Below are 18,184 nucleotides of genomic sequence, written 5' to 3' on the forward strand. Positions count from 1 at the left end.
ATTAAACCAGGTTAAAAAATCAGCTCTAATTCCCAGTCTATCGAACTTGGCTATGCTGTTCTCGATGTGCTCTCATTGAGTAATGATTCCGTAACAGCAATCAAATCGTAGCAACTATCTGATGGGACCAGCTGAGATTCAAGTGAAGCAACGAGGTTGTTTTTGTAGAGGCTCGAGAAGAAGTTAGCTTACTTTTTGTCTCGCCTTTTCCTATATTAGTTCTCTGTTGACCACCATATCTCTAGAATCCATTTAAATTGAAAATTCTTGTTAAAATCCGGACTCCTTGGGATTGTAGAAGAAATAAGCTTTTCTTCAATTTTACAGAAGACCTCTTCCGCCTTTTCGATCCACTCAATTATTTCTGTCTTTGTTTTTAGAAAATCTATTAGGGCAACTGTAACGCAATCAAATCGTTAATAAATCACCGATAATAGGTGACTGTTGATAGGAATATTCGCAATTCCGTGACGTCGGTCTTTGCTGATGTCAAACAACGAAGGTGTTCACCACAAGAATTCTCTATCGATTCTCTGGAAGAATTTGTAGGAATGCTTCACAGAAATCTATTGTACCTATTTAAATACCTCGCTTTGGGTAATTGTCCCAATATTTGCCCTAGGTATGGCAAAGGATAGGCATCTCTCACCGTTCGCTCATTTTATTTACGAGCATCCATTCAAAGTAGGATTTTACCCGAGAGGTTTAATTAATGGCTATTTTTCTCACACTGGGGGACCTGGTGTAGGCATACTCTTTGGAGCCGCATATAAAGCAAACTCACAGAGCCTTCCACAGATCTACACTGTTCTACTTGACGATAAGGCAAGCGAAAATTTAGACAGATGTCTGTCTGTAAACAACCAGCAACAAACCGTTTAGAGCCTCCGACGTGGTAGGTTTCTCCCCATTTCTCTTCGTTGGTTAACTGATGGTATTAGGTTAGTTTAGGGTAATTTGGACCTCTGGGGTGAAATGGACAGGTGATTTATCTTGGAAAGTATTACTTTTTTGGGTTCCATGTACTACTCATCCTTTCCTTGAACTACTTAACCTTACCTAACATAAAAAGTTCATGGTTTGCTGTGATAGGTGCACCGCAGTGCCAATGTAAACAAAGGAAACATCAAAAGTTGATTTCGTTGTAAGTTTAACGCTCATGTATTTAAGGTTCCATGAAAACTTCTTTTATGTTTTCAGTCTAAACAGCTTTGCAGCCGTACTTGTCTAGTAAAAGGCTACATTTTGATAAAAGATTATGATAACATAGTGGAAAACAAAGTGTAAGAAATTGCGTTTTTGTAAGGCGTCCTGTTTGGGGTAAAATGGACAGTTTTTTGGGGTGATATGGTCAAGTGAGTTTGAAGTAAATTCTTTTGTCGAACTGATGCTGCGGGCATACAAAAACGGACGAATAGACGGCGTTGTACAAAGGATGAACTGTAAAAAGTATTGCAGGCAATCCGAGATAAATCATCCGTACACAAAGTGTTTCCAATCCTCCGCACATTGGCGGATTGGATGAAAAAAACAATAGATGAAAAAAAAAAAACCTAAAAGTATTTCTAAAATGATTGAAAATGACACATGATGCCAATTTTGGGGTGCTGAACTCATTTCTGATGTCAGAAAATGTTATTCACCTAAAATGCCATTAGCCTTTCTTATTATCAGATTTATTTTTGGTTCAGATCATGCTCAACGTTGGTATACTTGTTCTTTATCGAAATGGTCCTTAGGGTGCTTCTTTTTAAATTAGGGTTTGCCAAAAATCGACAATCATTTTTCAAAAATTTGTATCTTTTGAGCCGTTTGACCGATAAAGAGATTTAATGGAAAACTGAAGGTATTTGATAGGACTTTCAATGAAAAATAAAAAAATCGTACGTCGAAGTGCACTCGATATGTATTTTCCCGTTTCACGGATTTTGGATTAACAGATTTGGAGCGACGATATGCAAACCCAAAAATTCGAAAAGTACGGTAAATTTCCTATAGTCTGTTGATTATCTGATCATTCCGAACTGTTTCACAAGACTGTATGGTACACATGAGTTCTGGTTTTTGGCTTTCCGGCAAAATGTTTAAAACTTGATTTAAAAACTGGTTGTATTTTTGGTAAACGTTGGAAAATGAGAAAAAAAAAAAACATAAGTTTCCCTTCAAAACAGAACTTGTTAATCCAAAATCAGATCAATATTGAAGTTAAGCTTAAAATTGTGATTTTCAAACATTTTTATTTTTATCAGCGAAAATGTCAGACATAGCAACATTCAAAGTGCTGCCAAAAATTGGTATATCACCCGATTCTCATGAAATTTTGGGAAAAGAAATATATCACATCCATTGACACAAAACACACACACATACATACGCGCGCACACGCACACACACGCACACGCACTCACACACACGCACACACACACGCACAAACACGCGCACGCGAACGCGACACACGAACGCATACTCAGTTTCTAGTTTGAATAATTGGAAAAGGGTATTTTTTTGGCCTATGATGCAATCACTGTGCTGCCCATAATCGCATAATTGTAACATTTGTGAAATTGGTTGTTCGAGCAAATAACACTTTTATATTTTGACTTTAAATGCTTTGTTCCCAATATATTCTTTCAAATAGACAGTTCAACTAAACTTAGTATCATTAAGAAAGTACTACTTTACACTATGTATGCATTGAACATTACTTTAGAAGTCAAATTGGTTGAAATTGTAGCAATAATACTTTTTTGCCGTCACTTTGAAGCTACTTTTGGAATATATCACAGTGAAAATGAAGTTTTTCTTGTATTCAACGAGCATGAGCTGAATATCAGAAACGGGTCACTTGTGGTTGGTTACCAGACCAGAATAACTCCCGTGTTTCAAAGGATGCAGATGTGGATTTGTATGAAAGCTTTTTTGACAAAAAAAAAAGTCAAAAAAGTTTTGGCAGCATTTCCCAAAAAAAGCACGAAATCCATAAAATGTCGAATGTTACAATCATGCGATTATGGGCAGTGTACAATGCCTAAGAATTGCAATTATTATTCCGTAATCCTAATATCAACTTCTACTGTGTATTAAACGACTATTGATACTTTAAAACTCACATTTTTTACCCTGTCCACATTACTCCAATAGCTGGTCAATTTCACCCCGAACGACTGATCGCGGTTGGAACTCCGCAATTGATATAGTGATACACTGGGATTGTGACTCGGAGTTTGTAGGACTTATACCTGGTTTTTTATCACAGCTGTAGGAAATGAAGGTTCGAGGTTTCGTACCTCGGTTTGCATATTGAGAAAAAACTAAAGGATTTTTCCAAGGAAGGAGACGCAGGGTCAGCCGTATAAGTTTTCGCTGAACGCTTAGACATGATTAATCTAACCAGCGCACAATGAAATGTCATAACGGAGCATTACGGTAAACTCACGATAAATTTGTTGCGGGAGCACCTTTCCGTAAACAGTGACAGTCTTCAAGGTCATCGACGTAAACAGGTTTCCAACCCATACATCATTGGAGAATAACGTGAACAACAGTGGGCCTATTTTGCTGCCTTGGGGTATTCCAGTTTAATTGCATAAATTCGCGGATATACAGGAGTCAATTCTAATACGGGGTTCATTACAAGCCAGGTAAGACCAAATCAATGATACCAACGTCGAAAAAAAATTCAAGACGAGACAGTTTGGTTTGTATAAGAAGCCGCTCTAAAATCTGTGAGATGACATCAGTTTAAAAGTTGTTGTCTATTGCAGTAATGCAGGTGCTTGTGAACTCCAACAAGTTCGTGGTGACATTTCTCTCGGGCATGAAACCGTGCTGATCATTCGATATATAGTTCTTTGACTCGTTGCCAGTTCGTTTGCATTTTATAATAACGTTGGAATAATGGCTAATGAAATATTATGTTTTGGTAGAGCTAACTTATTAACATGCTGATAGGATTTATTTGAAAATATTTAGAATATTTTTACAATGATGCAGGGAGTATTTGCCAGACTGAACAATGTTCCTTGATTTACTAGGCTTACATCTATGTTATCGATATTAAGATTTTATGCGGGGGTTTTCTGTTAATAATTTGAATGACTGATGGATCTTTCATAATTCTTCAAAGTAGAGTTCAAGTTTGACAGTTCAAGTAGTTTTCGTAAGTAACTTGAAAAAGCTGAGAAACGTCGAAAACTGTGCTATCAAAATCACAAAAGGAACCAGCACATCCCCGTAATGGTGCGCTCCATCAAGTTGAAATTAATTGAAATTTACGGACAGCTGGCTTGTGGGCGAAGTTTGTGTTTTTTTTTTCACCGCAAACGTGTAGAAATAGCGCCTACGCGCTTCAGGTATAGTCATCGCCATCATCGTCGTCATTCCCTGTGGTGGGGCCGTGCGTTTTGCCAAGGTACGCAAAAAAAAAGGTGAAAAGGATACCCGAACCCATCTTGGGCTTCTAGAACTGGCTGCTACATTCGCACGCCTTCACGGCAAAACCACTCGTAGCAAAGCTTCTCCTGTGTGGATTGTGTCTTGATGCGTGGCGAACTGGGCCGTGTGTAGGTGGGAAAATTAATCTCGTTATTACGGCAGAACTTTCTTTGCTCCTTTTTCTCTTCTGGTGGTATCAGAAACCTATATATTTCAATACATGAAAGAACGAAAATGTATTCAAAGCGGCAAAATCTGTCCAGAATATTGCAAATCGAAAAGATGCGAATGTGACTTTTTTAATTGAATTTCCGAGTACATTACTTGCGGTTAACTTACCATCCCAACAGTGTTTCAAGCTGTAAACAGTCAAAGCAACGACAAAGTTCAACCGCAGCAAAAAGTGGGCAACTTTTGTTTGAGTTGATCCACCCGAAAGTCTTGACATTTTCTTCGAGGAAGAAAAATGAAACTGGGAAAGTGCACCCAACGCAAACGGGGAACATTTTATTACTTTAGGGCAATTTTTTATTACTTATTGTGTCTTATGACTGCGCATTATACACAAATAGTAATATCCGAAAAGTAACAAAAATTATGACGGGCATACGCTTGTATGTGTTTCTGCAGGAGAACATACAGCCAAGCACCGCAGTGCATGTGTCAGCAAAACTTCACTCGCTGCATTTGTATTGATGCAACGATCATTTTTGCTCCCTTCATCCACACATAATGAGAATCTCACCCATCAACCTCAAATGTCTAATTAGAAACAGTTTCGTTTCGTCCCCCAGTGTTTACATGAAATGAATATATGTCATACTGTCTGAACAGAGTTGCCGAAGTTGCGAATATTGTTCTGGATGGGCACGAGTTTTGTATTTTCAAACAGGTGCAAATGAGTTTCCATGAACCAATGAGTATGTGTTTTGGATAGCTTGCAAGAAAGCGAATGTGTTTGTTTTTCTCTAACGCAGTTTACAGATCGTGATGTCATTTAAAGACGCATTTCAAGTCTTTGAAATCATCAACGTTTGCATACTCTATGACGGGAAAAATGCTGCTTGGCAGCTCTTGTCATATTCTTCCTCTACTCCGTATGCATACAACGAGCGAACTATTACACGCTCACCGGATGAATTGGAGATTGAAGAAACTTGTAACATGTGCAACATATGCGACGGTGTGTGATTTTTTTCTTTTCTTTTACTTGAGATGGAAAGGGAGCAGTTTTTGATAGAAAAAATCTTGCATGTGGTTGAAACGACCATTATTAGATAGTCGTACTCCCGTAACACGTGCTAAATATATGACAGTATGTGTTGTTACTCGACTGGGGAAGAATTTTATTGCCTTTTTAGTAATAGGTTTGTTACCTAAAAAGCAATTTTGCGCTATTGCTTCTAAGGTAATAAGGAAAAGTTTTGCGTGTGTTGTTTTTCCTTTTTTTTGTGTTATGTCTCCATAACGATGCCAGAGCGAGAACCGTGCTCAACATTTGCAGCAAAAGCTTTTCAGCCCTAATAAATCTTTTACAGCTTCAGAGCATCTTAACAAATTATCTCAACATCCGCCAGAGGAGAGACAAGCAAAATGGGTCCATCGGTTATCTTGTTTCACAAAAGAACAGCTCAGAAATCCCTATCATTTCGGTTTTTTGTTCTTTGCACTCGAACGTTTTTCCGTGATGTATCAACTATGTTAACTATGTTTTTTTAAAACATTTTGAGACAAAATTCAAAAGTTTGTAAATATTTGTATGAGCACTAGCGTGAGTCTGGCTCACGTTGTTTGGTTAGCCATTTTGTGCAGCAAAACGAAAAATATTGTTGCAGAGTGGAACGCGAAACGAAGGATATTTCATTAGTGCATTAAGTGTATCAGATTAAGCAAGTGAGCTTGCGTGTTTTAGGGATGCGCCCACTGTGTGTGGGTTCATGTACGATGTACGCTACAGCTCTGCTCTTATGAAAGTGAAAGCTTTTAATTTTGCCGAACAGATGGATGGGCGAGTTCCGTATAAATTAGGTGAGATTCGTTATACGAGAATGGATTACGAGCGAACTTTTGAAATTGCCAAAAGCGGATGGTTTTAGTAGAATTTAGCCATGCACGAACATTCCAGTAGTTTTTCGGCTGTTTAATACCACAACTGGTGGATAACGGATTTCAAAAGTCGTGAGGAAACATGCAATGTTACTTCAAACTGAAAATTCAAACTCTAATTAAACAACATCTGGGCTCAAAATTCCAAACTCAATTCCTGCGAGAAATTTCACAGCATTCCTTGTCTGGTATTAGCCCACGAGAAACATGAGACAGCGAGAAATTTAATATTGCTGTAATTATGGGGATAATCCTACACGAATTCTAGGGAAAAAAACCCAAGCATGACCGGGCTGATCCAGAGCAAAGTTGTTACAAAATGGCAGCATTCTTCGCAGCCGGTGGGTGTGATGCGGTGCGTTTTATTTTATTCACCAGAAAGTGATCTTTCCTCTTCCTTCCAATTCCCAATTCCGCCGAGACGCACCGCAGTTCGTCAGCCAAGCACGAAATTGTAAGAAAAACAGACACAGATTAGATTTCCTGTCGGAAGCAGCGTCGCATTTCACTCTCTCTCACTTTGTCTGTTGCACCAAGGCACCTGCGGTGGCCACATTCGCAGTTAGTACCCAGAATAGGCTCCTTTCTTTGGTGTCAACATGAAGTGCCCTATGCGGCAGATTTCTGTCTTTTGCTTTCTGGCTTTTTCCCGCAAGCATGCAGCCGGAAAGGGTTGTCTTTTGTCTTCGGTCCGTGGTTACAAGCCACCGTAAATGGTGAAATTGTCCTACTAAGCGCTGCCACATTCGAAAACGGTAACATTTTGCTTTCTTTGTGGCATCTTGGACAGGACAGGTTCTTATGAAGGGATGGGTTTCTGCATTTTTTATTCGCAAGCTGTGTACATTTCGTTCTGGAAGACATTTTGCCCACCTGAGGGCCTTCAAGTATTATTCTATGACAGTGACAAGCTGATTCAGCTGATTACTGGCAATGTGAGTTCAACAAAGATCATTTTGCGAATGAAATTGCTTTGTACCTAGAATACTTTCATTTTCTAATCAATTATATCAGAGACCAAAAAGTTTTCAATAGTGTCCAAAAAAACATGAGCGACAATAATTCCTACCCGAGAAATAGTTGTGATTAACGATGCTCAGCATGACGAATGACACTACCGGCCTTTGGATACTTGTTCACATTGCGGTTTTCCCTCATTTCGTCCAGGCACTATCCGGACACAAAAGTTCGTTCCGGTATGCACTATTCGCTATCTAACTTCATTTCCGAGGATCACATTCCGGAAAGCATAAGCTTCGGAAGCAGGAAAATACCGTCAAAAGCCGAACTTAATGACGGTTTACGATGACTTGTCGATTCATTAGTTCGAGTAGCTAATCGGTCGGTGTGGGTAGAACTAGCCACGGCACGGATTGTGTGCTTTATAACTCTACCGACATAAAGAAGGACAGTGATTAATGAATATTGGCATTAGTGAACAACGTTCTATGCTTTATTACCATGTAATTCCGACCAGAAGGTGACGCACAAAACTGAATCAATGGATGAATGGAGGAATGGTCCCTGGAAATGAACTTCCTGTTCTGAATGTTTTACGCTTTCCACCCATGAGTAAAATTGGAACATGTTCTACTTTAAGCTTGTTTAAAATGCTCAATTGCTATGCACAGGTAAGACTAGTACATTCATGCGGTTGGGGAGGTTTTCTTGAAAAATCAATCAACTGTCCAATAGTTCCTGTGTCGTAATGGAAATTGAATAAATTATTATTTCCAACTTTATTTATTCTAGTTGATCTCAGAATCCTTTTCATAAAATTTGCAATAACAATGAGCATTCCCTTTTCTAGTTATTTTTCCTTTCAACCGACAATAAGCTTTTCCTCTATGAGTTACGGCCCCTAAATTGGATTTGTGGTTAGTAGCACAACATTGCGTGTCGTGCTAGCCCGTCCTAAACCCAAACAAATAAAATAAAATATAAAAAGAACCATTTCGGCCACTTGGGGCAGCTGTGGAGGTGCCCAAATATCCCTTTTAGGAGTATAATGTTAGTGTTTTCAATTTCCTCCGCCTACACACATGCAGAAACGGAAGATCAAATGAAACAGATTCTTTTTTTTCGAGCGGCCAATTTATGGTTTTCTCTGCTACGCAGACGATATGTTTAATCCAATATTCATTTTTTTTCTCGACGACTTTCCTATGTTTGACCAGTAGTGAGGTACGTAGGGCAGTGAATTTATCAGAGAGAGCTCGTAAGCAGCGAGCTGGCCTATCCTATGAGTCACAATTCAATATTCGATATACTTGCTGCAGCTTATAGTTTGTAATGTTTATTTCATTGAGAGAACATGTAACATTACGAGTTACGAATAAAGAAAAAAAAAACAATGAATGAATTAGTGGGAATTTCTATTGATGTTTAAAAGTAGAGAGGATATTTTTCTTCCCAACAGTAGAAAAAAACAGATCGAAATGCAGATGAAGAGGAATGATAGATAAACCATTTCTTCACGTTGAATTAAAAAAAAACCTGACTTCCTGTTGACAAGCGGATATTGGAAAAAACAGCTTCTTGCTGCAGAGCAGTAGGCCTCGAATGAAAAATAAGAAACACCCACATTAGCACAAGTAAAAAGTCATACTTTTCGCTTACTCTCTTATTTTGCTGATTTCAAAATGTTTAATTTATTGTAGGCCCTGATGATGGTCCCATAAAAAGACTGAAACGTCGGTGATGAGCGAACAGTGGTCAAAACATTTCATTAAACTGCAAGCCGGAACACTAGAACCTGTTGTATTAAACATCAACTCCAGCCGAAAATAACTTCAGTTGCTAGATACATCTTTTCCAAATGGTTGGCGTGCACCCAACCCAAACCAAGCGCATAAAACATTATAGCGAGTAATCGGCGTTCAAGATTTAACCACCCCGTATGTTTTTTGCAAGCTGCTAAAGAAAATTTTCGTGTCATTATGAAGTATTTAGACGTCTCTGTTTTGGGTTTTTCACCGACTGTTTATGCTGACGCCAACGTTGAAAAACGGCGCTTTTCAATTTGTTTACCTGTTAATTAGGCCGATACAAATTTCGAATGGTTCTTATATCCAAGGTTGTCAAAGTAGGCCAAGGAAGGGTAAAAAATAAATAACACTGAGAAAAAAATGGGAATATCTTGAATAAAAATTCGTATGCAAGTAACAACGCTTGTAGCTTGCATGCAATCGAATGTTGAAAAATAATACATTGTTATTATTATTATTCATTTGGATTGATTATAATTTATTTGGATTGAGGAAAGACGGCATGACCGACTGGAAGACAGAGTGAAGGCCTTTTTTGCGAGAGGGCCCCACGAAAATATCGCAGGTAAAAAATCATTTATTGAATTTTTTTTTCTTCCCCTTCCAATTTTCATTATTTCTGAAGGGCAGGGGGTGACATTAAATTAAAAAAGAAATCTTTAACGGTCCAAAAACTTGAACAAAAAAATAGAGAAGAAACTAAAAAAAGAATAGATGCAACTATAAAAAGAGCAAATTGGCAGATAAAAATGCAAATACATGAATTATACAACTGGTGCAAAAAACAATGAAAACAAAAATATAAATAACGACAAACTTGAATAATCTAAGCTTTATATGTGAAACAGACAGATAGAGATAAAAATAGTGCTATCGAAATAGTTATAAAAAGAAAAACTGAGAAACGTAATAGCAATTAAAAAACATTCAAAGGTTGATTGAGGTAATAACAAATAAATAAGAGCGTTCAACTTGTAGAGAACGTCCTATTTAAGACATATATAAAAAAAAAGTCTCAAGATGTAAGAAGGAAACTTTCAATTAATTTTTAAAGAAAAAAAAAGTATCATAAGTGTTGAAAAAAAGAGATGAAATAAGAAAAAAATAATGATATTTTAGGAAATGAAAAATAAGAATCAGTGAGAGAAAATAAGTAAAAACGAGTCAAAAGGACGAAAAAGAATCGAAAGAAAAGGATTATTAAAAAAAACGCAAATTCGGTAAATTCGGTTTGTTTAAAATTGCAAAAAGCAATTGTCCATGAAACAAGAGAAAATATACAGATTGCTTTCCCGAAAAAACCTTGAGATCAGGCCAAAACTACTGAGTAATACTAACAATGAAGCTCCAAAACGGAAAGACAAAAACGCAAAAAAATAAACTTAGAATGATACAGAAATAAAAAAAAAGAGCGAGAGAGAGATAGAGCGTGAGAGAAAAAATGAGAGGGAATGAGAAAAGGAGAGAAAGAGAGAATAAGAGAAAAAGAGAAAGAGAGAATGAGAGAATGAGAGAAAAAAATGAGAGGGATAGAGAATGAGAGAGAGAGACGATGTGAGAAAGAGAGAGAGGGAATGAGAGAGAGAGAGATAATGATAGAGAGAAAAAAAAAAGAAATGAAAGAGAGAATGAGATAATGAGATAGAGAAAGAATAAGAGACATGAGAGAGAAAAGTGGAAAAGAGAGAGAGACGCAAAATTCAAAAATGAAAAAAAACTGGAAACAAAAGAACAAAGAGTTTAACAAAGCGAAGCAAGGAAAAGCAATACTGAAAAGGAAGAAAGAGAAAAAAAGTGAAATGAAAAAATTAAAAAAAAAATTGATAAAGATGGCTATTAGAAATGCATAACGCTCAATTCAATTTGGGTAATTATATTTCGTTATAAAAATAGAGTAAAACAATTAAAACAAATAGAGAGTGAGAAGCAGATGGAGAAATGGAGAAAAGAGAAAAAATATGTATAGAAAAATACCGGTACATAGAAAAAGGAAAAAAAGTAAGTGTGTGAGAAAGAAACTACAAATCAGAAAAATAGCAGATCACTGAGCATGGAGAAATATTCAAACTAAATAGGTACTCAAACACCTAGAAATGCTGCTAGCATTATTATTAAACGGAGAGCAGAGAAAACAAAAATAGAAAACTTTGTAAAATAAGGTACCTATCCAGAATTTTTTAAACACTTATTAGGTCAGTTGTAGACTCCAAAGCTCAGAGTCGCTGAAAGTCGTTTCTAGAGGCTAGAAAAGTCCATAATAGAGAATGATCCAAAATTGAACCCAAATATGGCGAACGGTAGATTTGAAGCCGGTCCTTGAGCTTGACGACCGACAAAGAGTCACGAGTATGGCTACTTGGGATAAGTTCACCATCTTCAATGGAGGAGAAGGGAGGTTGTAAGGAAGAAGATGTAACAGTCGATGTTGTCGAAGATCGAGTTTACCTCTGCTCCTCTACGACTGCGACGGAAAAAGAGAGTTGTGTAACCGTGGTAAGTGACAAATTCGAACAATGTTGTGCGCGAAGTTAACTCATTTCGAACTCGAACGATGAGCATCTTTCATATCAAAAACTGTGAAACCATGCGAGCGGCGCCCGCGAAACGCATCCATCAGCCGATGCGTTCAAGTGTTCAAATCTATTTTCAATCCCGAGAATGAAGGTATACATTTGAAGGTATACATTACGTAGTCATTAGATTAATCACGATAATAAGGCCGTTACAAATTTTATTTTCATTTATGTCAACCCCCCCCCCCCTTCCAAAATCTTGAATATTGGAAGGGGAAGAAAAAACAGCTCAAACCGTTTTGTTCATTTTATTGGTTTTTCGACAGCATAAATGCTTTATTTAGCAACAAACAAGTCCAGTGACAGCGAGAGTGTCGTCAAAAGGCAAGCAAAATAAATAATAATAATAATAAAGTGTTATTTTTCGACATTTATTTGAGTGCAAGTTACAAACGTCATAACTTGCACACAAACTTTGATCAAAGATATTTCTTTTATTTTCGTCTCGGTGTTATTTATTTTTTGCCACCCCCTCTGCTAACTTTGATAAGCTTGGACATAAAAAGAATTCGAAATTTGTATCAGCCTAACTAACCGGACTAAACCTACTACGATTTGCAATGCGCTTACATAAAACCAAAGTGCGAATAATCTTAGTCTAATCGGTCATACCGTGACGTGTAATACTGTGCATCTCCACAACTGCGGCGGAAAGGAAGGCTAATGTTATTATGTTACCGTGGAAACGAGCAATGTTGTTCGCGAAGCTCACTCATTACGAAAATAAAAATTGAGTTTTTTTCCTGTCAAACACCACAATCTTATGCGAACGAAGGTCGCTCAAACCATGCACCACCCGAAGCATCCAAGTCTTCGAATACTTTTTAATTACCAATCCCAAATACCTTTCAGAGAGCTCACGCACTTTAGCAGACGTGATTCTCTGAAGGGCATAAATAACGTAGTCATTAGATCAATCACGATCAGGCTTGTAAACGGTAACCATTTTCATTTGATCTCGCTTGCTTAGTGTGCGTCACAGTCGACTTTCGCTCGTAAATGTAAAACAACCAAACCACCGCCGCTCAGCTCATAGAAAGAAAAGGATAGTCAAACGACACTCGCGTATCAAAGAGATGCACACTGTTGATCGTTTAGCGATGTTATTTCGGCCGATTTCTGTCTTCTTTGTTCATTTATGTTGGAAATATTATTACAAGATCAATGATATAAATAATTTCCAGAATACACACACTCAACGTGCGTAATTCTCATTTTTAGAAAAAATGTCAAATTACGTTTGAGGAAAATAACGTCGTGATGGCGATACTCATTTGACATGTTTGTTTAAGAATGTATTCAAACAGCGAGCCTTGGTAGCGTCAGAGGAAGAAGAAGACGATTATCGCAGTGAAAAGTGGTTCTACCGTGGCCATTTCGAAGCCTGATCACGATATTTGTCGACCGAAACCAATCTACTCCGATTTATGACGTGCTTATATAAAAACAACGCGCGAGTAGTCTCCAGCTTAACGGCGGAGATTTAGCGTTTCTCGTTGATTCTCTTACACTTGTCTATGCAAAAGTTGCTCTTTAATTAGAAAAGTTGGCAAAGTTCCATGCATCCAAAGCCTTAGAAATGAAAAAAATTCAGCTATACATATTAGCCATAAGGCGTCGTACACAAATTACGTAACGCTAACAATCTAGATTTCAGACCCCCTCCTCCCCTATGTAACGATAGGTACCGTTCGACATGACTCCCCCCTCCCTAAATTTACGTAACGCTAGTCAGCCTGACCCCCTCCGAAATTTTCAATTTCGAGCAAACATCACAGTTACGTAACTGTCCCTACTAACCCCCCCCCCCTCCCTCCCCCCTATGTAACAATAAGTAACGCAGACTCAGTCCCCCTCCTCCCCCTTCATGCGTTACGTAATTTGTGTATGACGCCTAATACAGTTTTGAATTTGTTGACAAAATGACGAACTAATCATGATTAGGATATAGAGTATAAAACATCTTGAGCTTGAGCACATTTCATAGTAGCTCCTCCGTGATCGATCTGAGCTTGTGAAGTTGTACAAGAAACCACATATATGTCTACTGGAGATTAGTTTGCCATCCTTAGAATACAACAACTCAGTAGCTACCATTTAGTAAGGATCGATAACGCGCCGGCCACGCCCATACGATCGTTAGAGTAAGGAAGGAGGTGTAGCAGTCGTTGTTGCCGGAGACCGAGTTTACCTTTGCATCTCCACGACTGCGACGGAAAAATAAGTGACTGAGTCGGACAGTGTTGCGCGCATAGTAAACCTATTGCGACGTCGAACAATGAGTATCTTTCTTGTCATACCTCGTGAGCCGTGGTATTGGTGCGCACACTTTAAATCATAATGTGATCGACTTCCACGAATGTTTTTCTTTATTCCACAGGGGCGAACCTACCCAGGAATAAAGAAAGGATATCGCAATTCACGACGCAAGTTAGAGTGACGCCAGATAATTGTTTATGAACTAAGCTCATGCGGTGGTGTGCTAGAAGTGCTAAATTTTACGGTGAGTCAGGTCAATACTGAATCAAAACCAAGTAAAAAAAGAGTTTTGACAGCAGTTAGGTCGGTTCCAGGTCAAAATTGGGTGGCTCTGGGAATAAAGAAATTTGCTATTAGAGTTGTCCGCACTCGGAAATTCATATGTTTTTGATTTATGCTGCACAATAACACGATGCCCCTTCACTCAAAGTCAGTTTACTCAATGACAAAGATTGAAAACTTTGTTTCGTACAATAAATTTAGCAAAGAAACACTTTGATGATCGAATCATCAGCCTGAAGCAAGCAGCGGCATTTTGCTATTCTATTGAAGGCTAACAAAATGGATTGGATATAAACAAAATCACACTTCACAACCACTACTAGAGTTGCTGTCTCATGCACTCCGTGTTTGGTGGGGCTGGGGCTACGCGTCATGACTACCACTTTGAGTACTTGGATAAATTTCAAACAATTTCACTGCATTTCGGCAACTTTTTTCAAATAACAACTTAACTATAGATGCTGCCGTAATTATTAACCATCATCCAGCCCATTCAGCACTCAATCTCTTCAATGTAAACACTTTTTAAATCACCTCGATTGAAAAGCCTGACATTAGTTGGCCGTGTTGCCAAAGGCGCTCAATCGCCTAAAACACTTTTAAAGTCTAGAATATGTGAAGAATTTTTAAAATAAAGCTGCTTATCCCTAACAATCGCACTTTGAGGCCACAATAAAAATCGCTGGAGAACAATTCTGAAGGTCAAAATAAAGGTCAAAGCATAAAATGATCCTAAATAAAGCTCCGAAGACAAGAATAAGAATGAAGGCTAAAAAGAATATGATCTTAAATTAAGGGTGGAGTAGTCGAAAAACGCGTTTTAAGATCATTTAGAGCAATTTCAGATTTCAATAACAATCGTTGAAAAACGCTTCTGAGAGCCAGAAAAGTGATAAAAGTAAATAGATTGCAATATGTTCTCACAGTATCAGAAAAACATTTCTAGTGGCCTGAAAAAGGCGTAACAGAGATATTTAATTAGAACAGAAAAACTTTTCTTAGAGTAAGAAAAATCTAAAATTGAATACCCAGAAAGCTGGTTCAAAGACTAGAGAAATGAAACTCTGAAAACTGCATTTGAAAGCCAAATTACTACAGAAAATGAAAAAAAAAAACATAGCTAATGACCAGAAAGAGCATGCCAAATTAGGCTCATAATCGTTGAAAAAATCGCTCCAAAAGTCAGAATAAGCAATTGAATGATTCAACACGGAACTGAAAACCGCTGAAAAGTACGTTCTAAGACCAGCAAAGACCAATATAATAATCCTAAATTGAGCTCGGAATCCCCGAAATTTCAACAAACAAAATGATCTCAAATTAAGCTCTGTATCTCCGTTTGAAGGCCGAAACAGTACGAGCTACAGGAGCAATTAGGGGGAGAAATTGCCTGGAGAATTTGGAAACGGTTGGTAACGGTAATACCGAGAAAGAAATCTGTGCCTACACAACAAAAATGCTCATATCTAGCTACATCTACGACTCACTAATTGGTGCTGCTGATATTAAAACTCACCCTGAAGAAGATAGAACTTTTTTCGAAAACAATCACGAAGTTGATAATTCTTTATATAAAATAAGTATATTCAAAATTTATAATTTTAACTGAGCGACAAAAATCGTCGATCCTTTTACTAATTATTTCCAAACGGTTAAAGTGCTACATCGCCAAAATTCCTGGGGCCAACAGAGGGTTGACATTGCATTTAATTAAGCTCGAAACAAAACGACGAGTCCCACACGCTGTGGGGTGACAATGTCCACACCGTCAGGTTGGAAAAGGTCAACGGATTCGCTTTTCGTGATAAATAACATTCGTTCGTTTGTTGTTGGGGTTGCAGCAAATCGAAAATCAATCGAATAGCCCACTAGAGCCGTTGCAAGGATTGACAAGGATTGAACTTTGCCTTGCACGCAAACCCGAGACTGGTAGGTAAGGGGGGACACCCTCACGCGACAGACGCACATCTTTTTACCTGCGCAAATAAGTTTCCAACTCCAATTACATTGACGGGATGCTTCATCGTCGTTTCGTTTGTTTGTAAATCAACTGAATTGAACCAGTTCTCGGAAGTGTCGACAAAAACGTCATTGATTTACCCCCGCTGGCTGGTTGGAGGCCACCCACGGGCAGGAAACTCGTTAGAGTGTATTGAACATTATGAATGAAAGTGGATTAATGATCCAGTGGAATGAGAGAATTTCTCCGAAAATTTGTGGTAATAATGGATGAAATGCTTTCCTAGGAATTTTTTTATTCGAGCGGCAGTTATTGATCGCAATTCAACTACATAAATGAAGGTTATTCAATAAGTCCTTTGATTATTTTTTTGGCAAATAATCGAAACTTTTTTAATTTCCGTTTCAGTTATGAACTCACATCATAAACTTTACCATCATCAGTTCTCTATCAAGTGGAAAAGTCAATTAAACCACTCCTCTCGAAAACCGGAGACAGCCAATAACGCTGTTTTCATTCAAATCGATACACGTGAACGGTAAAGTTTCACTCCTGCCAAGAAGAAGGGTTGCCTCGGTTCGTAAGTCATAATCTTCGTCTGCAGCCGAAGCAGCGAAAAGACTACAGCGAAGGTCGGCGAAACGCTGTAATGCAAGAAAAAAGGTGCAAATAAATTCATTCCATATTGCTTCCTGGATTTTTTTTGCGCTACACCATGATGCTACAAGCTATTGATCATGATTGTTCAAGTCTCGGCAGGAGGTGGCAATTTCTCTGTTTTCCCTGTGTCGTTCGTCGTTTTGGGTGGCGAAGTGGAAAGGACATACCTACCGACGAATAGCTCGAGCGACTAAGAATTTGGCCGAGGACTGGAATTTATGGGCGCCAGGCGTCGATCCTCTGGGGTAGTGTTTCCACGCTTGTCATGGGGAAGGTAAACGACATTTGCCCTGCCTTGTACAGTGTCTACGTGTGTTTGTTTCAAACATACATTTGTACTTGCTGCTGTTAATGGAAATACTTCATAGGCTTCCAGAAAAGTTGATTTCTTGCGAAGCACGATGGGGCGCGAGTGGGTCGATGTTTATGGATGTTAAAAGCAACGACGATTCGAATGGTAATTCACTCGGATGTAAGAAGGGGTTGCTTAGAGCGTGGATGGAATTATGATTGTCCATGTTCTTGTTTGGAAATAGAACGTAAAATCTATTCTTAGTCATTATACGATGTCAGAGGGTGTTGTTTTTTGTGTATTCAAATTATAATTATCATGAAATTATCATGAAAGGAATTAAATAATCGTAAGTACTGTACCAGATTATGATACAGCTGGATTAAGGTATGTTAATCAGGGATCTGTTATCTTGGTTCGTTGTAATGATCATTCATTTCGAATTACAAGTCGATAATTTTATTTTTGGAAATTTGAACATATATTAAAAGATGTGATAAATTGAAAAAATCAACTTTTCCCGTCATCGAATGTGCTAAATAAAGTAGTCGCGAGTGCCGAGCAAACTATTCCGGCAAACGACTATCGACACACCGAATTGTTTGCGGTTTCCTGGTCACTCTGCGAGAGGCTATCGTGTGGAATAATTGTTACTGAACTGTGTGGAACAGCCAGTGGGGTCGAACGGACGGTTGCTGGCCGGTCCATTCTCACAGCATTTGCCGGCCACTAACTGAACTGTCGTTCGCTATACTGCACGGCTGGCGGGTTTATGAAAAATCAATAACCTTATGAAGCGTGTAGTGGTCTGGAGAGGTAGGACTAAACAAGATTTTCCCAGTAGCTGTTG

General features: G+C 38.3%; 1 protein-coding gene across 9 annotated transcripts in view; it reads right to left on the reverse strand.

The window, feature by feature from the left end:
• LOC129732598 (stress-activated protein kinase JNK) overlaps positions 1–18,184 on the reverse strand; it is a 131,226-nt gene that overhangs the window by 36,686 nt on the left and 76,356 nt on the right. The gene's annotated exons all lie outside the window — the stretch shown is intronic.

The sequence above is a fragment of the Wyeomyia smithii genome, chromosome 3, assembly GCF_029784165.1.
Source record: "Wyeomyia smithii strain HCP4-BCI-WySm-NY-G18 chromosome 3, ASM2978416v1, whole genome shotgun sequence".
Classification (NCBI taxonomy): Eukaryota; Metazoa; Arthropoda; class Insecta; order Diptera; family Culicidae; genus Wyeomyia; species Wyeomyia smithii.